At 46.7% G+C, this 24841-nt stretch overlaps 1 long non-coding RNA gene across 1 annotated transcript; it reads right to left on the reverse strand.

Moving 5' to 3' along the window:
• Window positions 1–1445: 1445 nt before the first annotated feature.
• LOC135820585 (uncharacterized) lies at window positions 1446–18402 on the reverse strand. The gene is made up of 3 exons (XR_010554123.1): window positions 18294–18402; window positions 5648–5965; window positions 1446–2124 (listed from the first exon to the last, which is right to left on the reverse strand). It is a non-coding gene; the product is annotated as an uncharacterized LOC135820585 (long non-coding RNA).
• Between the last annotated feature and the right edge of the window lie 6439 nt (window positions 18403–24841).

Here is a 24841-nt window from a genome sequence, read left to right on the forward strand (position 1 = left end):
CAACAACAACAACAACAACAACAACAACAACAACAACAACAACAACAACAACAACAACAACAACAACAACAACAACAACAACAACAACAACAACAACAACAACAACAACAACAACAACAACAACAACAAGTGCAATGGTGGATATGCGCATGGGAGTAGTAAAAAACTATCACCTGGTGCATATGAAAGCATGTGTATCGCCAGAAAGACAAAAATAAGATCATGATTGCTCATCACTGAAGTCGAACTCTGATACTGAAAAGCCATTATGTTAACGAGCCGCAAAGGTTGCAGAGGTTATGCGATAACGTCAAATCCGCCATATATAGGAGCCAGTTGGGGTGGCAAAATGCCCAAAGCGGGCACAGAAACCCCTTATATAGAAGAATTTGGGGTGGCAATGACGTGTATCGCATAACCTCTTATGCGATTTCCTAAAATTGACCCGTTTACATACCAATGGTAACGACTCTTGCGCATTTTCAACCCTCACCAGCAACAGTACAGGTCCTCTCTCGTTAGTAGATAGTCTCGGAGCCATCAAAAAAGTTATCTTATAACGAGACTTATCTTGTGACAGGACTTGCAGCTTAAGGTGAAATAAACACTATTTCGTACCTTTGTGGGGTACCCTTGATACAACATAAACTATCGACACTTCAACAACATACATGCAGCTGTTCCATGGATGCAAAAGATCGTCCACATCTACGAATACACAAATATTACACAGCAATGAATCAAACAAGTCTCATTCCGCTGTTACTCCGAGTTTCGTGTCAGAACACTTCATCAGACAGCATAATGAGACTTGTTTGATTCATTGCTGTGTAAGCAGCCTAGGGACTTTAGACAACTGTCTACGAATACACAGATTGAATATGTTGCGTCTTTCTGCTTTATCCTATGTGTTTTGGTATTGGTCCTGCATGGTCAATATTATCTTTATACTGAAGGTTTGGTACTCCAGGGACCTGGGCAAAGGGTCGTTATATAGCGGATTTTACACACTCAACAGAGGCGAAAGGCTGTGTTTATGTCCTAACGAATTATGCAAACAGTTGTATAGACCACGTTTCGCCAGGGGATTTCAGATTTCTATTTTCTAACGGGGTTTATGTACTATATTAAACCGGACTCGTCATAACGAGGGAGGACATGAACAAGCATCGATTTCTGTATATCATTTTCTATTATAACAACAGATTCCTCCTCAATAACTCGCTAGATTTAGCACTTTGTTGTTAAAACTTAAAAGGCGTTCACAGTAATACGTACCCCACAGTGCACAGCAGGAAAGCGCACCAAAAGTGGGAAATTTGTAGCACAACACAATCGAAATGTCTAAAAACAACTTTATGAGGATTTTCACATCCAAAATCTGACTAGATCCACTTTAAAAACGTTGGCCAAAACATGGAATCAAATACAAACCCCACATAAAAATGATTGTTGCTGTTGTTCTTGTTGTTGTGTGTATTTTAATTCGCAAACCAAACGGGCAAATCTGCCCAATGAAAAGGTGGCGAATGCAGATAGAAAGCGGTAATAAATGAAATTGGGGACTGATGTAATTAGGATAGAGGTGGAGAAAAACTAAACCAGATAGATGATCATCAAACAGGACGTTTGGTACTCTAGGTACTAAGGGTGTGCGGGATCTTGCTGGCGCGGAACTGGCGGAGCGTGGAGATGGCACGTATATCGCTGGGTAAGGTGTTCCACAGCTGGGCGGCCCGGAACGCGAGGCAACCCTTGCCGAACCTGGTGGAAACTGGCGGCTGGCGCAGACCCATGGTGGAGTGCAACCTAGTTGGGCCAGCTGACGAAGGAACTAGGAGGGCGATTCGTTTTTTCGCAAATGTTTGGTCAATATCTGAAAAATGATGAAGTAGACCGCGGCGTGTTTTGCATCTTAACCGTTCACGAGTACTTCTTATCAGAGAACGTGCTTGGTCAGTTCCAAGTACTCACTTCTACAGTATGCAAGACCGGTTACATGGTGTGTTCCATCCCGACAGGTTGATGTCGTACCGCCGTAAGGTAGTTCACCTTGGGGACAAATCACTGGCGACGTTTCTCCCTCGTTCAGTTTGGGAAAATACTGAGTGGCTGGACAGGTCTCTAAACACAATATGAACCGCACAGGAAAACACAGAGTAGGGCACGGATGGGAATGAAACGTTAGAGTGTGACATCACACCTACAAAACCCCTGTGGTAAGCAACTTCTAGTTCCTTGTTGAAACCCATTGTTCTGTATAAAGATCTGGACATCACGACCCTTGGGAGGAGATAAACAGCTTTCTGCGACCACCCTGTCGACGAGTATCTTATCAATGAAATTCATGTTCCTAAAAACAAATGCTATACAACGGCTATCTCCTGTGAGCTACAGTTGCTGATGCTCGTTGTGCGTCTCACCGATGCACGACACTCGTTTCGCTCATGTTAATACATGTCTATTGTTCTTCCTTTGCTGTGTTGTTTTAGACAATCGTGGAATATCACTTTGAAGTCATTGAACTTCCAAAAGTTGTATCGACATCAACAGCACTACGATTACAGGGGCAGGATGACCTTATCACGACAACCCGTGGCTACAATTCTAAACACAGAATCAACAAAACACATCTGCGACATGTCCATGATTATATTTCTCAAATAAACCTGCCATATACATGTACTAGTTTGGGTGCGTGGAAATCTGAAATATCTGAATAGCAAGACAATTTATGACAGAGTCATGAAATTCTGCAACGGCAACAGAGTTACAGCCACAGAATGACCCGCATATACAATCAGCATCACCACCACTACCCGCATGTTTCCCCAGAGAAGAACACGATTATGCAAGTGCCATTCTCTGCAAGAAAAGGCTTGCATATCAATGCGTACAGTACTCATCTGATGTACATTGTACTAGAGGCCATCTTTTAGGGCATTCCTTAGCGACATGAAAAACAAAAAAATATAGCAAAAAAAGGATGCTTTTAAATATGGCGGTTTTCTAAAACAATTATTGTGGTCTAGTCCTGGCTCCCTCTCCTATTGAAAATTTATAAAATTGCTGTCCAAAACGCGATGGAGCCGGTCTAAAAAGTAAGAAATTAACGAAATGTGATAGCCGAAAAGTAAAATTTCACACAAAACCTCACAATAATCACACACAGGGTGAAAAGTGAGAAGACATTTTCGCTTCGTGGTCCTCTTTCCCATGCATGCATGCATGTTGGCGCAGTACAAGTGTCAGGTTAAACAAGAGTAGTGTTGAAAGCAGTATTTCAGCTTTAAAACTAAGCTGGTATTTGGTATTGGTGTTGGTTTATTTGAATTCGGTATCTCAACAGTACAATGTACAACTTGGGAAGATCCGAATGACATAGATACATAAACATAAAAGTGGAGTAGGTGCTACAGCTGATCATTTTACCGCAGGTTGTGGGACTAAACTAATACCAGTATTGTCAAGCGTTGTGATTATTGTGAGGTTTCGTGTGAAATTTTAATTTTCGGCTATCACAATTCGTTAATTTCTTACTTTTAGACGGGGTCCATGGCGCTTCGGAAAGCAATTTAAAAAAAATCAACAGGGGAAGGCCCCAGGACTAAACCACAATAACCTTTATTTTAGAAAACTGCCATAAAGGTTTTATTGCTATAATGATTTCTGTACTTGCAATGCATGAACCATGAACACGGTGATGAACTGAACGTTAGTTCAGGGCAGCTGCAACCAGCTTTCGACGCAGATCGGTTGGCAGTTCGACCACGTCGACGGCCGCCACAGGATTTTGCAATCCCAGTAGCTCCAGCTGTTGGGGAAGGGCACTCTGCGCACTCATCCACGACACCATAGCGAGGAAATTTGTCCTCGGATAGATGTACCACGCCTATTGAACTAGTTCTTCGCTATAGCGCCTCTATTCTTTGGAACTGCGCATTAGCCTCAAGCTCTATGTTTTTGTGTACCGCTGCTTGGCCCAGCATCCTGCTAGTCCTCTTCTCCAGTTTTGGTACCAGCCTCGGGTAACTGAACCTAGTCACCAGGCATGCACCCCGGGAAAGGCGCAAAGAGTCAAAGAGCCTTAGTTCTCACACTCATTCATACGCAGTATGTCAGGCGCTCTATTTCTTTTCTGGCGCCAGGCAGATGGAACTCTCTTCCAGCTGACTGTCGACAGGCCCACTCTCTTGCTCTGTTCATTAATATGGTTAAGCTTCACCTAGGGTTCCCAGTAAAAAGGCAGTAGCCTGTTGGGACTCCCCTAGTAAAATAATAAACACTACTAACACTTTACTACTAGTGCTACACTACGTCAGCAGCAGAGGCAGGTTCAGAACACAACTGGTTACGTGTGCGCCTGCAACAACGACGACTTTGTCGTCGACGGCAGGAATGGCATCGGATGAACCTCGCCGAGTCGAGCGACGGAAGGCAGTACAGTGAATGTCTAACTGGCCTACTACATGTAGTACAATTTGCAAGTACAATTTGTTCTCAAAATAAATTCGGCACAGTCTGTTCAAGGTTTTCATTTGCATTGTATTCGTTCTCTACAATTGCGATAATTTAGCGGTAATTCTAATGTTGTAGCGTTGTTCTCTTGTAATTTAGTGGAACCTGTATTGAGTAACTGAGTTTTATGTTTCGTTACGTTGTCAACAGATTTCCTGTGCACCGGTTTTATGGCACAATGATTATAGCCATTTGTCCTCTCCATTCTTGTGCAATCTCTCCATGTTATTGTCACCGATTTCATACATGTAGATGTTGGTTGTCTTGTTGCTTTCTCTCCCCTCTCCTCTCAATCAAGCCATTCTGCATACGCGAAGCTGTGAACGCAGCATACTGCTGCTACATTTTAACGCGGGAATGCGTATAATAATAATAATAATAATAATCCCCGCGTGCTAGAGTGTACGTGAAGTGTGTGGGTCCAGTCAGGGCTGCGTCCCACCCGCCTGTGTGGATGCACAGGAAGTGTGAGTTACGAAGTCTGAAGAGAATGTTGAACAGTCGCTGCTGGGATGACGACTACACCATAGCTCAGTGGTTAGAGCATCGCTAGCTACAAGCGAGGGTCCCTGGTTCGAGTCCTGGTGGTGACAGTCAATTCTTCTTCAGACTTTTCCCGTTTGCCTCTTTCCCTCAAACTAGTGAAAATAATAATAATAATACTGTAAATAGAAAGGTGTTAGAAATAACATCAAGATACCAGTGCAATAAAACCACTAGAGGAAACGCAAAAAAAGTAACAAGATTACATAACCAAAGGCGAGAAGGCACTGAACGAAGTGTCAACCTACGAATACAAGTTTTGTGTAAGCAGAAAGAGCACATTGTTGCACTGAAGTTGTATTCGTAGGTTGACACTTCGTTCAGTGCCTTCTCGCCTTTGGTTATGTAATCTTGTTACCTTTTTTGCGTTTCCTCTAGTGGTTTTATTGCACTTGTATCTTGATGTTATTTCTAACACCTTTCTATTTACAATAATAATAATAATAATAATTGCCTAATTGCGACTAATGGAGAGATTTTCCTCGCGCCTATGATGAAGTGAAACAAAGCAAACCAAAACAGCAAACACACAAACAAACAAACAAACAAAAACAAACAAGCAAAGACAAAGAAAGCAATGCCTTACTGCACGGCTTCCGAAATTCGCAGAAGTAGGAAAAGCTCGAGTTGTTGCCATACCACTTTTCGTCCGATGCCATTCTACTGATACCCTTTGGCAAACTCTTCACCCAAAGAGGTGGTCGGATAGCTGTCCTCATTTTTCCAACATGCGTCTGGGCGCACCCGGTGTATAGCGTGGGAAGACTTAAAATGTCAGAAGCGGTGGCAGAAACAGGCGCCAGGCGCTGGCAATCCTGCACTGCTGCTTGGTGCGTGCCATAAATGGGTTGTGCTCGACTAGCAATCCATGAACAAGTGCTCGGACAATACGTTTGCAAGAGGTCTGAAAAAGAAGAAAAAACAGAAATCCAAATTTAGTTTGTATAGAAGAGAGATCAGCAAAGCCGAGAAGGTTTTTACAAATCTAATTTCGAAGTAGAGGCATTGGTTTTTATTGCCACATTCGCAGAATATTTCGTAACACGGTACTGGCATATGTAGTTGTTCTCAAATGGAATGGCAACAAGCCTGATTGTTCTACAGTTTCATACATGTAATGAAAACTTTGCACACTGAGCCAGACTTGGGCCTGACCACTAATAATAATTATGCCTAACTCGGGCAAGGTACTGTTCATCACATGGGTAACCTTTCCCTGGGGCTCCCAGTAGCCGGCTGGAACTCTCTTAGTAAAACCATAACATCTTCTTGAAGTACTACTACGTTGAACTCGGATGGTGAGCCAATTTAATTATGGTAAAAAAGGAGAAGGACAAAATGTTACGAGTTATGACTAACTGAATAACTGATTAACCTTCTCATTTTTCACAATAATTTTTAAGAGAGCATGTCTGAGAAAACCAGAGAATATGTGCAAGTCGATCTCTCAGATTTCGCTCAAATTTTGCAGGTAGGTTTGCTTTGGGGTGTAGATCGACATTCCAAAGCCCGCACAAAATCTTTTGAAGGGAACCATGAAATTGGCATACCCCTCAATATTGGCCCAATATTGGCACGATTTATGGGTCTACAAACGAGCTACGACACAGCGTACAAGAACAAGCTACGAACAAAACTCCATCAAGTCAACATTACCTCACCTTAGAAGAGTTCTTGGGGCAGCACCACTTAGCCACTCCAGCATCCCAGAAGACGAGGGCAATCATCCCTTGACGGCACAAATGATCGTCTTGAAAATAGCCAAATTGCAAGCGCTGATAAAACTGCGAGCTACGTCCTCAATTAGCAAACACTATACACCGGCAGATAGTCGAACACCTCTTCTAGCACTGAGGACATGTCCCCCATCATCCTTTTTGGGTTTTCTTGAAATAAACAATTTTGAATTTTTCCACTCGACCATTCTGAAATACGTCCAAACTCATACCTGCGCAAGAAAGCTCGCCCCTCCGCGACGTCTAGTCAGCAATTTCTACTCCAACACCACTCCCAACGCTGCAGAACAAAGTGTATTGTTGACTCTGACAAGGAAAAGCAGCGGTGATTACTTGTCACTCCAAACGACAAGCTTCTCCTTGCGCCACCAACATTTTTCGGTGCAACAGTTGATGCAAAAGTGACTGAATTTTTGCGTGTAGTTTTTGGATTTTACTGCAAAAGGAATGATGAAATCACGTGCTTTGTGACACAAGAATGCCAGGTCTCGTAGATCACGGTTCAGCAGTTGTTCCGAGTCACCGTCCTTGATCAAGCGCACTTGCACTTACATGGATCACCCGTTGATCAAGATCGGATCAAGTGCATCTTGATGGCCAGCTCAAGTCAAGAGCACGCATGTCGTGTTGTAGGCCTTCCAGCCGGGACTTTCCCTCAACATGCAGCACACAGATTAGGGCGAGTAGGGTGAAATCACGTTGTTCATGACGTAAGAAATCTGCCATGTGGGCGCGCCACCAGTGACTGGGTCTGTGTATTCCGCGCGCTGGTCAACTCCAAGCGACCTTGATCAAGTATGTTAGTTGATGGCATGGACAACGGTCATTCCTTGCTGTTGCAGATCTACGTGGTTCATCAGCATGTAAACTAGCCGTAGTTCCTGTTGAACCATGTTCGGGATGAGCGAGGTTAGTGTGAAAAAAATGCATCCCTGTTCTTACTGCAAGAGAAAGTATCTCAAAGAATTCTTGCCAATGCAATACTGCTAGCGCTATAACGATAGTTTCTGAATGTTCTGAGCAGAGCATCCAAGAAATATAATGCATCTTACCTCCTCCCTCATGGTCCGTTTCGAATAGCGCCTCGGGAACGATCGTGATCATGCGCATTGTGTCGTGCACCAGAAAGCATTATCCTACGTCACGATGCACGTGATTTCTTCATTCCTCTTGCAGTAAAACCCAAAAACTACACGCAAAAATTCAGTCACTTTTGCATCAATTGTTGCACCGAAAAATGTTGGTGGCGCAAGGAGAAGCTTGTCGTTTGGAGTGATAAGTGATCACCGCTGCTTTTCCTTGTCAGAGTCAACAATACACTTTGTTCTGCAGCGTTGGGAGTGGTGTTGGAGTAGAAATTGCTGACTAGACGTCGCGGAGGGGCGAGCTTTCCTGCGCAGGTATGAGTTTGGACGTATTTCAGAATGGTCGAGTGGAAAAATTCAAAATTGTTTATTTCAAGAAAACCCAAAAAGGATGATGGGGGACATGTCCTTAGTGCAAGAAGAGGTGTTCTGCTATCTGCCGGTGTTTAGTGTTTGCTAATTGAGGACGTAGCTCGCTGTTTTATCAGCGCTTGTAATTTGGCTATTTTCAAGACGATCATTTGTGCCGTCAAGGGATGATTGCCCTCGTCTTCTGGGATGCTGGCGTGGCTAAGTGGTGCTGTCCCAAGAACTCTTCTAAGGTGAGGAAATGTTGGCTTGATGGAGTTTTGTTTGTAGCTTGTTCTTGTACGCTGTGCCGTGGCTCGTTTGTAGACCCATAAATCGTGCCAATATTGGTCCAATATTGAGGGGTATGCCAATGTCATGGTTCCCTTCAAAAGATTTTGCGCGGGCTTTGGAATGTCGATCTACACCCCAAAGCAAACGTACCTGCAAAATTTGAGCGAAATCTGAGAGATCGGCTTGCACATATTTTCTGGTTTCTCAGACATGCTCTCTTAAATTGGCTCAAAATTGCGAGTATAATGATCTGGTTACGTTGGTGGACAGTTCCTCAGTTAGTCATAACTTTTTCACAAAGATCATTATCCATCAAGGACACTGCCCGAGCTGGCGTCATGATGAATGTCCGCCAATAGCCTACGTCAGTCCAGATGTCTCGCAATGGATAAGATCAAATGGAAAGGACTATTTCAAAAACACATACCCTATTTACCGCGGTACTCAATGTGACACAGAAGCGGAACAGGCATACAATTTTCATTGATATGTCTTATTACGCGTGATGTATTATTATTATTATTATAAAGAGAACAAATTCTGCTGTCATCGCCACACTACAACAAAGTCATGAAGGTTTACCAAAATCGATTTTCTTGTCACAATCATCAGTGGAAAGCCGTGACTGAAGAATAACCATGCTAAATCAATAATTTATATACATTCAATAATGTGTCGCGAAAACAAAACAAAGTGCTAAAATAGAATGAGGGAAGATGAGAAAATAGAAGTAAAGTGAAGTTAAGTACACAGTTCTAGGGTTGCAATTAGTTTCTCACCCCTGTTGCACTTAGCTCTCACTTTACTTCTATTGTCTCACCTTCCCTCATTCTATTTTAGCACTTTGTTTTGTTCTCGCAACACATTGTTGAATGTATATAAATTATTGATTTAGCATGGTTATTCTTCAGTCACGGCTTTCCACTGATGATTGTGACAAGAGAATCGATTTTGGTAAACCTTCATGACTTTGTTGTAGTGTGGCGATGACAGCAGAATTTGTTCTCTCTATAGCTATTATAAATTGTTTTCTCCGCGTCGATTATTTACATTATTATTATTATTATTATTATTATTATTATTATTACGAAGTAGTGGTTGCGACTTCGGCGATGATTTGTGCTCTGGATGGCAGTCGTGAGTCAGTCAAGTGTCAAGTAAAGTCGGCGGAATAGCGCGAGCTCCGGTGTGGGGAGCAAACCTTTCTGATTATTATTATTTAAAGAGTCGGCGTGGAGAAAGCAATTTTATTAGCGCAATTAGGAGTATAATAGATGCAGACATGGCCAGACAACAACGAGTTCATGGAATTTTTAAGGATTTTTATGTTATTCAAAATCGATTTTCGTGTTCCGCTCATCAGTGAATAGTATCGGAACTGAGGGTACTGTGTACAAAAATAGAACATGTTCTGGAGTATTCCCAGCTTGTGGTGAATCTTGCATGACCTTTCATTGTACTCAGGTTTCATTTCTTTTATTCTAGTGCATGCTGCTGGCGCCTGATGTATTGACTATTGGCAGTATTGCTACCGCAGGCCAGTCTCAACCTTCGCATTGTCTGAGATTCAAGTAGCGTATCGTTTGATGCATGTGCTGTCTCCATGCTATCTAGTCGTAATATATTCACTCGTCTTTGCATTTGTGCACAGTCCTGTGGATACTCGCAGGCTGCGGTTGCGCTCTCGCTTTGGTCATTCTAGAATGTATACTTCCATGCCTTTGAAGTTTTTTAGTTGTCAGTTTTGAACTGTAGGAAGCAGTTTACAGTTTGTGTTCTTGCAGTTTTATCTCAGAGGAGAAAGTTCTTGGTCTCATACTGTTACGAGTTGCTGTTGTATCTGGTTGAACGCATGCCGGGGCAACAGAGGGCAGCATGAGTAGCCATAGTGGTCCTATTCGAGCCGGATCTCAGAGCCAGATCCAAGAAGTCCTGCGCGACGACGAGCAAGTCCCAGGCGCTGAGTGTAGACGGAGCTCGCGGTCTACCAAAGGGAGACCGCCGAGCAGATACGGGTTTGATAACTGGAGTGACGTCCCGGACAGCGTGAGCTCTGCAGGACATGCGCCCTCGAAAGTTTCAGGAACTGCTGCGTCGCAGGCGTCACTTCGTGCAGAGATGCTTCGTGTAGAACTTGAGGCTGCAAGGCAAATCGCTGAGCTGGAGGAGGAAGCCGAGACACGCAAGTTGGCTCGTGAGACAAGTTTGGTGCAGAGGGAACTGGAGGTTCGAAGAGCCGAGGCTGAATCTGCAGCTGCACTACGATCCGGGTCAGGGAGCAAAGTGTCGTCTCGCAAATCAGAGACTGGAAACGCTGCATCCAGTGGCAGGGCAATATTGACTGCCAAGAGTCTTGCTGAGCACGACAAGTTGGCCGGACCTGGTCGAAAATTCGTATTACCACCGCGTGAGCACTTCAGAACGATGAGTGATGTCGGTGGAGTGAACGGACAACGCGACCCCGGCAAGCCAAGGAGTTTGCAAGGTACGTTTCGTACTGTGAATGCGCCCACACAACCTGAGGCTGTATTAGGTGTGGCGGAAGACAGCCCAGCTCAGTCAAGTACATGTAGTGTCAATGCGTTTGGCGTGCCTGCCCTGGGGCCAGTGGCGCAAGCATTCATGCGCGCGCCCGCTCAAAAGTCTGTGACCAGTACAGTGCTGTCAGTAGTGCCAGCCAAGAAGTCAATGGCCAGTGGTGCGCCTGTGGCTGTAGGACGTACTACAGTGTCCATACAGGCAGCTAGTAATGCAGTGCCTGTACAGCCAGCAATACGCAGTGCAGCAGTACAATCAAGACTGCCTGGCAGTAACAAGAAGGCAGTATCAATGCTGAATGCAACACCACCATGGCATACACCACAGAAGCATACAGCAGTGGCCAAACAGCAGCAACCAACACCAGTGGCAGTGCAAGAACACTCCAAGCAGGTGCTAAACCCGCAAGCAGAGTCCTTCATGCCCTATCCACCTCAACTGCAGACACTACACCCTGCTAGTTTCAGCTTTCACGTGAAGCCACTGGAGCTACCAAAGTTCTCTGGCAAGACTAGTGACTACGACCGGTGGAAGCAGAACTTTCGCCGCGTTGTTGACGAAGATCCACTAACGACTGAAGCGTACAAACTTGCACAACTGCGTGAGTGTCTCATGCATGGCACGGCCAGCGACCTTGTTGATGGCGTGCTTGACGGTCCAGGAGCCTACCACACCATCCTTAGGGAGCTAGATGCATGGTATGGCGGCGACAATCGCACTGTTGAGCGCCAAGAGAAGGAGATTTTGCAGTGGCCGAAGCTAAAAGAGTCAGACGACAACTTTGCCAAGTTTGTCCTCAGACTCCGGACGATGCTCATGAATATGGAGATGTGTGCAGTAACACCGGGCCGTGAGTTGTACCTATCGGTTACGCAGAAGTTGCCGAAATCGCTGTTGCTTAGGTACATGGAGAAGTATGACGATGCTGACTGTGATATTTACCAGCTAACACAGTGGCTCCTCAGACGCGTCAACACACTACGCCGTGCCGATGAACGACTCCGGTCGACAGAAGTCACTGCCTCAGCACCAGCACCAGCAAGATCATGGTCGAAGCAGAGTGCTACAAAGTCCGAACGAACATTTGTGGCAACTAGCAAGGATGCAGGTGCCGACAGAAGCTGCCCCTCGTGTGGCAAGGCGCATCAGCTCCACCGCTGCCCCGATTTCATTAAGATGGAGGTCAGGGACCGATGGAAAGTCATCAAGTCCAAGCCAGATGTCTGCGCCCTATGCTTCGGTCTCAATCATCGCGCAAAGACTTGTACCAGGCAACCCTGTTCAAAGTGCAGCCGCACGCATCATGACATGCTACACTACAACATCCGACGCTCGGATTCCGCTGCAGACCCATCAAATGCCGCAATCAAGGCCAACGCAGCTTCGGCCAGCAGTGGCGGTCCTGCCAAGATTGCTACAACACATTGCGCAAGTCATCAGCCAGAGATTGACAGTGGCGAGTCATTCATGGTTGTGCCTGTTGTATTCCGACACAATGGTGTGAGCCTCCAAGGTAATGCACTCCTGGACCCAGCATCGTCCACGAGTTATGTCCAGCAGTCCGTGGCAACAGCCCTCAATGTGCGTGGACCCAAGCGGCAGCTCGTCACTTCCGGAGTAGGCGGCAAGCAGACCGCAGCAAGACGTGAGCATGTACAGATCCAAGTGGCGGCTCTGGGCGACAAGACCATGAACAAGCTTGAAGCTTGGGTTCTGCCCACCGTCACCGTGCCATTACCGGCAGTGAACTGGAATCAGCACAAGAGCAGCTGGCCGCATCTCAGTGATATTGACTTCCCATCCATCAAGGGCAGTCAGATCGACGCGCTTATCGGCCTGAATGCCATCGAGCTTCATGCTACTCTAGAAGAACGGCGAGCAGAAACAGCAAGAGCGCCCATTGCTCGACGAACTCCTCTCGGGTGGGTGTGCATTGGTACAGGAGTCGACACCACTCGTGCAATCACAGCTACTACACCAGCTACTGACACAGTGCTAACTGATGGGCTGACCGAGCTAGTAGAGAAGTTCTGGCGAGATGAGTCGGCGGGCACAGATAACCCACTAGAGGAGACGCCTTCACCCGATGACAGAAGAGCCGAGGAGCTCACGAGCCAATCAATCAGCTGCAACGGCAACCGGGTAACTGTCCGAATCCCATGGGTCAATGACAGCGGTAAGCCACGTGTCAGGTCCAACAGAGCTCAGGCTGAGCAGCGGCTCCGCAGTCTACAACGCTCGCTACAGTCACGGCCAGCCGTGAAGCAGCAGTACTCTGACGTTATGCAGAAACATATTGCCAAGGGTTACGTGAGACGCGTGGACCCGGATGAGATAGCCAAAGACGGCAACGACCAGTGGTACCTACCCCATTTCCCGGTAGTACGCTCAGATAAATCCACGTCAAAAGTGAGAATAGTATTTGACGGTGCAGCCCGCTGGGATGGACACTCCATCAACGATGAGATGTTTACAGGTCCTGCACTTCAAAACGACATGACCAGTGTGTTGATCCGATTCTCACTGGAACCAGTTGCGCTTGTTGGTGATGTGTCGGAGATGTTCCTCCAAGTCAAACTGGCGGAACGTGACCAGCGCTATCATCGCTTTCTGTGGTATGATGACAATGGCCAAGTGCAGGTGTATCAGTTCACCCGTGTGCTCTTCGGCGCTAAGGCGTCACCGTATCTGGCAGGACGAGCGGTGAAAGAGGTCATCAAGCACCACGGTGATGAGTACGACTCTGACGTCGTGCAGTGCCTAAGCAAAGACCTCTACGTTGACGACATGCTGTCATCACTACCATCCACACAGCGTGCCATCCAGGCCAGAGAGCAAACGCAGCAGCTACTTGCCAAGGGCGGTTTTCACATGCGAAAATGGCTGTCGAACAAAGCTGAAGTGATGAACACCATACCAGAGGAAGATAGGTCACCTGATGTCGTCCGAGATGTGGACAGTGACACCAGCCTCCCAACTGTCAAGACTCTCGGCGTCAGTTGGAACGCCGAGAAGGATGCCTTCACCTTCCAGCATCAAATGAAGGACATCACGACATTCACCCGACGCTCTGTGTTGCGCGGCCTGGCCTCCATATTCGATCCACGTGGCCTGATCTCGCCATACGTCATCACGGCTAAGGTACTCCTGCAGGATGCCTGGTTGCTGGGACAGGGATGGGACGACCTGCTGCCAAAGGAACAAGTCGTCAAGTGGCAGGGTTGGTTCCAAGGCCTCCCAGACCTGAGTAACCTGGAGATCAGCCGCTGTTTCAAGGATCCACAACAGCCATCCGAAGACGCCAGTCTTTCCGTGCACTGCTTCTCCGACGCCTCAGATCGGGCGATAGCAGCCGCTGTGTATGTCAGAGCCAGCTACCCAGACGGTACCACCCGAATAACGCTAGCGATGTCGAAAGCGAAGCCGGCACCAGTGAGGCGACAGACGATCCCGCAGCTTGAACTGAGAGCAGCTGTGCTTGGCGTTCGCGTTAGTCATCTCGTCGCTGAATCCATCGGTATCCCAGTGTCAGCTCACACATTTTGGACGGACTCGATGAACGTCTTGGGCTGGGTCCAAAGCCACAGCCGGCGCTACAAAGTGGACATTGGCAACCGAATCTCTGAGCTCCAGACCTCAACGAGAGCACACCAGTGGCGACATGTTCCCGGAAAGAACAACCCTGCAGACAAAGGTACTCGTGGTTTGTCTGCTGCATTACTGTGCCGTGATGCAGTGTGGTGGTCCGGTCCACAGTTTCTTCGCCAGCAGCCAGATGAGTGGCCTCAGATGAAGGAAGTCAGCACATCCTCGCTGCCTGGTCAGCTCAAGACGGCGCTAGTTGCAGTCGTCCCTCCACCCTCCGAGATCCTGGGTCGCTTTAGCACATGGTCACGACTGGTACGCGTGACAGCATGGTGCAAGCGATTTGTGGCAAACTGTCGGCAGGCAGTCAGTGACAGCAAGTCCGCGAAGGGGGATGCCGCATCGGACAGCCAGTCGTCCAGCACGCCAGTGAGAGTGCCAGTACAGCTTGGCGGCACCCGCTCCATCAGTGTTCCAGTTCTCAGCACTGACGAAGTATCAGTAGCAGAGCGGCACTGGATTGCAACTGCCCAGAAGGATTGCCATGGTACAGCATACCATCGTCTACAGTCTAGGCAACCGATGTTGAAATCGGATCCTCTGGCACCTCTCTGTCCCCAGTTCGATAGTGCAACAGAGTCACCCCTGATGACGGTAGGAGGTCGATTGCAAGCTACAAAGAACATGCCAAGTGGCGTACGCCACCCAGTCATCCTACCAGCAAAGCACCGAGTAACCCAGCTGATAATCGAACAGGAAGATCATCGGTGCTTCCATGCAGTTGGGCCACAGCATCTTCTGGCCAATCTGCGACAACGCTACTGGATTGTTCACGGAACATCAACAGTCAAGGTCGTTCGAAGCAACTGCGTCACTTGCCGTAAGAACCGTGCGGAGCCAGCGTCCCAGATGATGGGCCAGATTCCAGACTTCCGAGTTGCAGGCTCGTTGAAACCGTTCAGCCGTACAGGAGTTGATTACGCGGGTCCCTTCCTGACCAAGCAGGGCCGAGGTAAGACGCAGGCTAAGCGGTACCTGTGCCTGTTCACATGCCTTGAGACTCGTGCCTGTCACCTAGAGGTATCCTATGGCCTCTCCACTGAGTCATTCCTGTTAGCATTTGAGAGATTCACAAAGCGCCGTGGTGTCCCGCTTGAAATGGTCAGCGACAACGGGACCAACTTCACTGCCGCGGAGCGAGAACTCCGTGAGGCCGTCCGGGCCATGGACAAGGAGAAGATCGAGAAGCGACTGGTCAGTGATGGCGTGCGATGGCGCTTCAACCCACCTAGAGCACCACATTTCGGCGGCGTATTCGAATCCCTCATCAAGACGGCTAAGCGCGGACTCACAGCAGTACTTGGGAAAGCGGACGTCACAGATGAAGAGTTAGTGACTGCCATGTGCCAGGTTGAGGACATGATGAACTCGCGCCCGCTGACAGTTGTAAGTGCCGATGCAGCTGATTTGCAGCCTCTAACACCAGCACATTTCCTCGTCGGACGACTCGACCCACCAATGGCTCTGGAAGTGAAAGCAGACGAGCACCCCAGCAGAGACCCACGCAAACGTTGGTTGTATGTTCAGCGGCTTGTAGCAGACGTGTGGAACAGGTGGCGAGATGAGTATGTTCCCTTGTTGAATGTCCGTCGTAAGTGGCAACGTCAAGGTCGCAATGTAGCCGTAGGTGACATCATGCTGTGTCTTACATCAAACACTCCCCGTGGAACATGGCCCATGGGTAGAGTCACAGCAGTGCATCCTGGTGCAGACAAGCTCGTCCGAGTAGTGGATATTAAGATCGGCGACAAGATCTACCGACGGTCTATCCACCATCTAGTACCTATTCTGGACACCGAGTAGTTTGTGCCTTGTGTATCTGAAGTGCTACAGGCAGCCCTGTGGCAGTACTCTCTCTCTCTCTCTCTCTCTCTCAACCTATGAAGTTTTTCTTTCATCATACAGTACCGTAGTAGTACTCACTCGTCACAGTTTGTTTGCTGACCCTGTGCTCGTGAGTGAAGGGGGATATGTTCTGGAGTATTCCCAGCTTGTGGTGAATCTTGCATGACCTTTCATTGTACTCAGGTTTCATTTCTTTTATTCTAGTGCATGCTGCTGGCGCCTGATGTATTGACTATTGGCAGTATTGCTACCGCAGGCCAGTCTCAACCTTCGCATTGTCTGAGATTCAAGTAGCGTATCGTTTGATGCATGTGCTGTCTCCATGCTATCTAGTCGTAATATATTCACTCGTCTTTGCATTTGTGCACAGTCCTGTGGATACTCGCAGGCTGCGGTTGCGCTCTCGCTTTGGTCATTCTAGAATGTATACTTCCATGCCTTTGAAGTTTTTTAGTTGTCAGTTTTGAACTGTAGGAAGCAGTTTACAGTTTGTGTTCTTGCAGTTTTATCTCAGAGGAGAAAGTTCTTGGTCTCATACTGTTACGAGTTGCTGTTGTATCTGGTTGAACGCATGCCGGGGCAACAGAGGGCAGCATGAGTAGCCAGAACATTTTATAACAGCATAATTAAAAGTGTGAACAAAAAAGGAAGTGCTACAGCATTACATAATAGGTGTCAAACATAGTGCTAACATATTATAACTGAGTGCAGGCACAAAGCATGAGGTGATACAGTGCAACATGACACAACATTTACATCTGATAACCAGCTACGAGAACAACTTTAGCGCGACTACATGCTTCTTTTGTTTACAAAGAACAGGATTATGCACACGAATACATACAGCTTCCAGAACCTTCAACTGCTTAACATAACTTGCACGGCACAAAACAGAAAAGTGAGAATCATCGTACACACTAAGACAATCTGGACAATCACGTCCAGATTGTCTTAGTGTGTACGATGATTCTCACTTTTCTGTTTTGTGCCGTGCAAGTTATGTTAAGCAGTTGAAGGTTCTGGAAGCTGTATGTATTCGTGTGCATAATCCTGTTCTTTGTAAACAAAAGAAGCATGTAGTCGTGCTAAAGTTGTTCTCGTAGCTGGTTATCAGATGTAAATGTTGTGTCATGTTGCACTGTATCACCTCATGCTTTGTGCCTGCACTCAGTTATAATATGTTAGCACTATGTTTGACACCTATTATGTAATGCTGTAGCACTTCCTTTTTTGTTCACACTTTTAATTATGCTGTTATAAAATGTTCTATTTTTGTACACAGTACCCTCAGTTCCGATACTATTCACTGATGAGCGGAACACGAAAATCGATTTTGAATAATATAAAAATCCTTAAAAATTCCATGAACTCGTTGTTGTCTGGCCATGTCTGCATCTATTATACTCCTAATTGCGCTAATAAAATTATTATTATTATTATTATAATTTTTGCTTTTTGTACTTGTTAGCTGCTGTATTTCTACCTGAAACCATATTAGCTACATGTATATAAGTGTGTGTTTTAGTTATTACATTTTTAAGTGACGACGTTCCACTGATGACAGTCACAAGAAAACGTTATGGAACTTGACTTTCTTCATTTTTGCTGTTGTTATGAGTGCGCAATTTATCTTATTTTTGCCATTTTATTATTATTATGCAGTAAGCTTTTTTTACCATAACCTTCTACTACTTTCGGTACAGGTATGTATCCCTGTTCTTTAGTGTCCAACGTACTGTACCTGCAGCATGTGTTGTCGTCATAGCATGCCATGTCAATACAACCAGTCCTAAGGCAAGGCTGGCGCCGTGGCCACGGGACATCTGCAACAATAACAGAAGGGTTCAAAATACTGAAGTACAGTCGAACCTCTTTGAGACAAACAACAAGGAACTGGTGGTATTTGTTCGCAATAACGGGAGTTCTCCTTATCCATATGTCCTACACAGTGATGAATCCAATAGCGCTTGAATTATAGTTCTTCTTAAGCGAAAGTTTGTCTTATCAGTGTTCTTCGAGGTTTCACTGTACCTGTAACGAATGATGGCTGTTTGGAGGCCTGCTCCACCACATAAAAGCTCTCAACATCGGCTGACCTTTCGGCCAAATACCTACAGTACTAGGAGCTCACCCGAATGACATGGTACTTAACACTGACTTGGAAATCTCGCATTTCATATTTTTAGTCACACTTCACCCCCATATACCCAGTGACTTTTTTCTTTTTTCTTTTTACAAAAATAACATTATTTTTGACGGCACAAAGCAGCAAGCCTGCAAGAAAGCACCACTCCCTGCTCAATACACAGTGTTTCGGGGAATTCACCCCTCATGCAGTTGAGCTTGAGTAGGCTGACGAACGTTGTGCTTAGCGACCAACATTCCTATAAACTTGTCGCCGAAGTCGCTACCACTGTAATTGTACATGCATATCATTATTTAGTGGCAGATTTAATCTTGCGACACTCCGGGCAGGTCCAGTTCTTGCGCTTTGGCTTACTCTTCAGCTGCAAACAAGCCATGTGGAACAAACGAATACTGCAATCGTTGTTGGAACATCGCAGTACCTCGCCAGCCTTCACAGACTTGCAGTAGCAAAACTCCGGAGGGCGTTCTTGATCCGCAGTAGATGTTGTACTGGCAGCACCAAGTGGTTCCGAGGCTGATGTAGCCGCTGAAGACGCATCGGCAGGAAGAGTGGAGAACGTCTTAGTGAACCATTTCCCAACAAGCTCTGGGAGAACAGCACACTGGAAGAATTTCTTGGCACCTGCTACCGCTTCACGGATGAAATCTGTGTCTGCACAGATACGCTCCACAAACAGCTGACCTTCATTCCACACAACAAAGTCACAGTACTGCACCTTACACACCAGCATCTGTAGCTGTACTTGGTAGTAGTACATGTGGTCTTGCTTAAGATGGAGTGCTCCGCCGGACTTTACTAGACAGAACTTCCCTGAATCGGCAGCATCATGCAGGCTACTGTCTCGGCACCCGTACGGGCACTTCACTTCCACCACGCCGTTGCCACAGCAGGAGCACTGCACAAGGGAGTCAGGAGTAGCGCCAAGATATGGATAGTCCGGATGAATTACAAAGCCACTGGGCAGTACTTCAACCTTCTGATGTGTTGCACTGGCATGTTCACTATAGTTGTCAATTGCCTTCTGCTCGTGATCACATCCCCATTGTGTGGCTTTGCTACGAAACTTGTGTGCCTCAGGGTAACACACAGAGCGGACTAAGGACGCAGAGGGCTGGCTAATATCCGTGCGAACAGCAGACTTCAACTTTGAAGCTGTGATCCGGCCGGCGCGAAATTCAAACCAGGCCTTGGAATCTGCCTGGTTCCGCGTAGCCTGTTCCACAGCGCGTGCTTCCTCCTCTGAAACACAGACCGCTGGAAATACTGCCTCGCAACGAACGAGCAGGTCCCCAAAACTAGCATCCAGCATGTCTGGTTCGTACAATAAATCCAAAATGGGTGGATATCCCTCGGGCTTGGAAGGTACGTACCTATCGCAGAACCCGGGAACAAGGGAGAGTAATGACGGTTTACCGGCTTGACATAAATTTCCATATAGTTCACCCAGCTCAGCACTGGAGGGTTGCTTAATATCAGCAGGGACCTTCTCCTCCGACCTACGGCGCTTGCTCCCATGCTGTTTAGTGTCGGGTGCAGTGAAGTTTATGTCACGAATCCTGGCATACTCCACCTCCTTCATTGAAGGAGTTGACCATTGGCACGGCAATGAAGTGCTTCCTGTGTTCTGAATCAGCTGCGTTCTAGAATACAGGCTGAACAACAGTGCAGCAACGTGAGAACAAGACTCACCAAGACCAGCCATGCAGGTGCAGTGTGCACAAATCACGCTACCGTCGTTTTGCGCAGCAATCCAGGGTTGCAGATGGGTGCCGGAAACTGACTGGGAATGGCGGACTTTGGCGATGACAAACTTACTTGCTGTCACATGTGTCAGATTCGGACGCTGGAAACGCACGAACATCGCCGACCCAGCCACTGACAAGGTATTTGTAGCCTTCCAAGCTCTTGTAGGCCTTGAGCTGCTCCTTGGTGTAGGGGCTGGGCGCGTTGACCAAGAAATTGTAAATATCGGGATAGTCCACAAGTGGAAATTTATCTTCCTCTAAAAAAATACTTCTGGGCAGGTAAGGATCACTCGAGTCTGGTGCAACGCGCTCGAGCTTTTCACGGTACCGGCATTTGCTGGAGTCATCTAACTCGTCATACACTTTTGAAAACTTGGGAGAAGTCATGGCCACTGATTCAGCGTTCGTACAATAGTCCTTTGTAAAGAACAGAAGAGGAACGTATAGTAACAGCGATACAGGAAATTTCCTTCGTGAAATTATTCCAGGCACATGTACTTCTTTTGAACTTTTCATCTCTTTTGCCACCCCTGCGGAGCGCGGCCGCTTTGGCCGCCTACACGCCGCCTGCACGTGATCCTTTCGCATAACCTCTTATGCGCATCACCAAGCTGCGGGCACTGACTGACTGAGCGCTCTACTACTGTAGCTCGGTCCCAGGACGAATGATGCGCAATGCACACGTTGGATGTTGCCACCGAAACGTCCCACTAATACTAATAGTGCATCCTAGCTATGATCGGCCTACACTTACTGACTTAGCTAAGATCAGAGTGTATTATAATTATGGTTGGTTCATTTTAATTCACACAATAAACGGGAACTAGGCCCAGTTATATCAAGAGTACATACCCTCCCCCCCCCCCCCCCCCCCCCCAAGAGTGTGCAACTCGACTATGCATGGGTGCTGTCCCGACAGAATTTCAAGTTCAATGACTTCATTTTTATGATGCAATGCGCACTGTATAGCCCTTGGCGGATTACGCCGGCATAATATTTGGCATAATCTTGGGATTTCGTCAAAAAATTATGCTCCGGCATAATAATTATACGGATTCCAACGTGAAAGGTCGGCATAATCTTTCGGTTTAGACAAAACTTATGCTCACTTTGTAGGGGCATAATACAGCTTTGTCAGAAAGCCTGCAGATGGTTTATTTTAACCCTTTCACCACTGTCGACGTATATACGTCATGACGTGTGCACCTGCCCCATGGCCCACTGACGACGTATTATTATTATACGTCCTCGGTGTACGTCGCGTTTGTACTGATGCCTCAACATCAGTGGGGCCTGGAACTGTTCCTCAGTGGGCTGAAGGCCCTGGTCGACGTGTACGCAGCGCATGTGGCCAGTCTGCACAGCAGAACAGCCGCGAGCGCGAGCATCGAGTTTGAAGTGCGTATTTTGGCATATCGTTCAAATAAATTGTTTTGCTCAAAGTTCGTTTTCGTCATCTTGTCCTGCTGTTTCTCGGCAAGGTAAGTAGCTCAACTACTCTGTGTCGATGGAAGGAATCCTGTGAAGCAGTGTGAGGCGGGTAATGACTCTGAGGATGATTTTGGAGACAGCGAAATTGTGTCGGAGTCGTTTTCTGAGGATTACGAATTTGCTGCTATTCAAAAGATCGCAGCTGGCTCGGACGCAGGGGATGCTGGAGACGAAAGTGATTTGGAAAGCGATGCTGAAGTCTCTGACACCTAGGCATGGTGTTCTGAGCAGGAGCTATCTGTCGTGAGCCCGTTTGCTGAAGTTCCTCAAGTAAACTGCGATCAAATTTGAAGGTCAGATTTTTGAAAATATTTGAATTTGAAATCAAGTGTACTGGTCAGATATGCATGCAGATCACAATAGAGATGTGCATACATGTAAGTATTGTATGTTGAGTACAGAGCCAGGCACCTACAGGATGGAGATTGCTATCTAATATGAATCCAGAATAATCCAGAATAGTCAACAATTGTGCAATTTTGAACCACTATCAGAAATTGCACAGCCGATTGTTTCTTGAATTTTCATGCGTACGTACACCGGTACGAGCATGCACTCGGCTGTTTAGGGAATGCTTCAGATTACTTTGGTAGCTGGATTGTCTTGCCAGTGAGTGTCCAAATCAGAGAATGAGCTGTATTGCATTCTCCATCAATATGACTTTACCTGTGCCGCGTACGTACGTACGTACGCGTGCGGCCAGTGATGATTCACCATGGGATGCGCCGAGCACAGTGAGCCAACCGCTGCCACTGCACTGGCTGCTATTATAGCTGATGCAGTTGCTGTGGTTGCTACTCCAGTTACTCGGCATCCTCACTGTCCATCACATGTTTACGGTCTTGAAGTAGGTAGGGCTGCTGGAGGATTCAAGCTTTACGAGGCGCCCGAGAAAAAAGAAAGACCCATTCTGGATCGCGCAGTCGCATATGATTCAAGCACCGTATAAAACGAGTTGCTGTACTCTAGTCTAGGTTGCCCTAGAACACCAGGATCATATCAAGCTTGTTATATGGCACTTCTCCATTCTGAAGCCAACACTTCATTGCATTCCCAACTCATCACAACCACGCGCTCTTCAGCCGAACCATACAGACACCAGCAAGGACACTTCCGTTGAGAGATAATATTGCTCCACGCCTCTAGACAGCTGTTTCGCTCCCTGTCGGAGCTCATCAGTAGAGGATAATAATGATGATAATGGAGGAATGATCATTCTTATACACCAGAAATGGCGCAAATGCGCGCTTTCCACATAATATCAATGGCATATGCAAGCTGCTAAAATGGTAAAGTGTGAGAACAGCGATAAATAATCATAGTACGCGCTCATTGGTGGAGAAACACACCACACAAGCGACGAAAACCTGACGCGGAATACTGATGCCATTGGAAAGTACATGTATGTTGTTTATTATGATGATGTTGCAATGTCCATGTATGCAGGCGAGGCGACACTCACCGCCGAGATCCCCCAACGCGACAGGCTCGGTTGCCGTTCAGGATTCACACCGACCTGTCCGCCCGTCAACAGGATCGACAGCGGGAGGCCCCACTGATGCCGATGTCGATGCACACCAGGAAACTTGTAGTCGTGAGTGTGATACTAACAGGTCTAGTAGCAACCACTGACAAACGAGAGGCCAGCTGGGGCATTCACTCCAGTCAGGGATGCTTGGTCGACGCTTCGTATCAGCAGCTCAGCTCAGTTTGATCAAAGACGTTGCAGATGTGTCTTGCTTTCCTCCTTCCTTCTTCACCGACTCGTCTTTGTCACCTCTCCTTCTTGCTTCACCGACTCTTCGTGTCCACTCTGCTCTGCCACTAACGGCGCATTAAAACTTCAGAACTAAATATTGCAACAGAGCTTTCGGCCATATTTTCAATTCATTGCATTCCCAACTCATCACAACCACGCGCTCTTCAGCCGAACCATACAGACACCAGCAAGGACACTTCTGTTGAGAGATAATATTGCTCCACGCCTCTAGACAGCTGTTTCGCTCCCTGTCGGAGCTCATCAGTAGAGGATAATAATGATGATAATGGAGGAATGATCATTCTTATACACCAGAAATGGCGCAAATGCGCGCTTTCCACATAATATCAATGGCATATGCAAGCTGCTAAAATGGTAAAGTGTGAGAACAGCGATAAAAAATCATAGTACCCGCTCATTGGTGGAGAAACACACCACACAAGCGACGAAAACCTGACGCGGAATACTGATGCCATTGGAAAGTACATTTCAGGTTCAAGTTCAGGTTTTCGTCGCTTGTGTGGTGTGTTTCTCCACCAATGAGCGCGTACTATGATTATTTATCCCTGTTCTCACACTTTACCATTTTAGCAGCTTGCATATGCCATTGATATTATGTGGAGAGCGCGCATTTGCGCCATTTCTGGTGTATAAGAATGATCATTCCTCCATTATCATCATTATTATCCTCTACTGATGAGCTCCGACAGGGAGCGAAACAGCTGTCTAGAGGCGTGGAGCAATATTATCTCTCAACGGAAGTGTCCTTGCTGGTGTCTGTATGGTTTGGCTGAAGAGCGCGTGGTTGTGATGAGTTGGGAATGCAATGAATTGAAAATATGGCCGAAAGCTCTGTTGCAATATTTAGTTCTGAAGCCAACACTGACCAGTTATAGCACTGCTTGCCATTGCTTGTCTGATCTTTGTCGTCAATTGCCTAAATTGAATGAATTTTGAGGAAAAAATCGTCAAAAGTCGCATATCTAAATATGGTGTTATGAGTCTCGTACAATGAAATCCTACAAAATTTCTTTGGATTCACAGTGCATATGTCCATACCCAACATCTCCAATCAATTTTGGACCAGAATATGCATTTTCAAAAATTGCCATTTTTGGCCCAGTGGGAGGTGATTTTCCGGTCAA

This window comes from Sycon ciliatum, chromosome 7, assembly GCF_964019385.1.
Source record: "Sycon ciliatum chromosome 7, ocSycCili1.1, whole genome shotgun sequence".
NCBI lineage: Eukaryota > Metazoa > Porifera > Calcarea > Leucosolenida > Sycettidae > Sycon > Sycon ciliatum.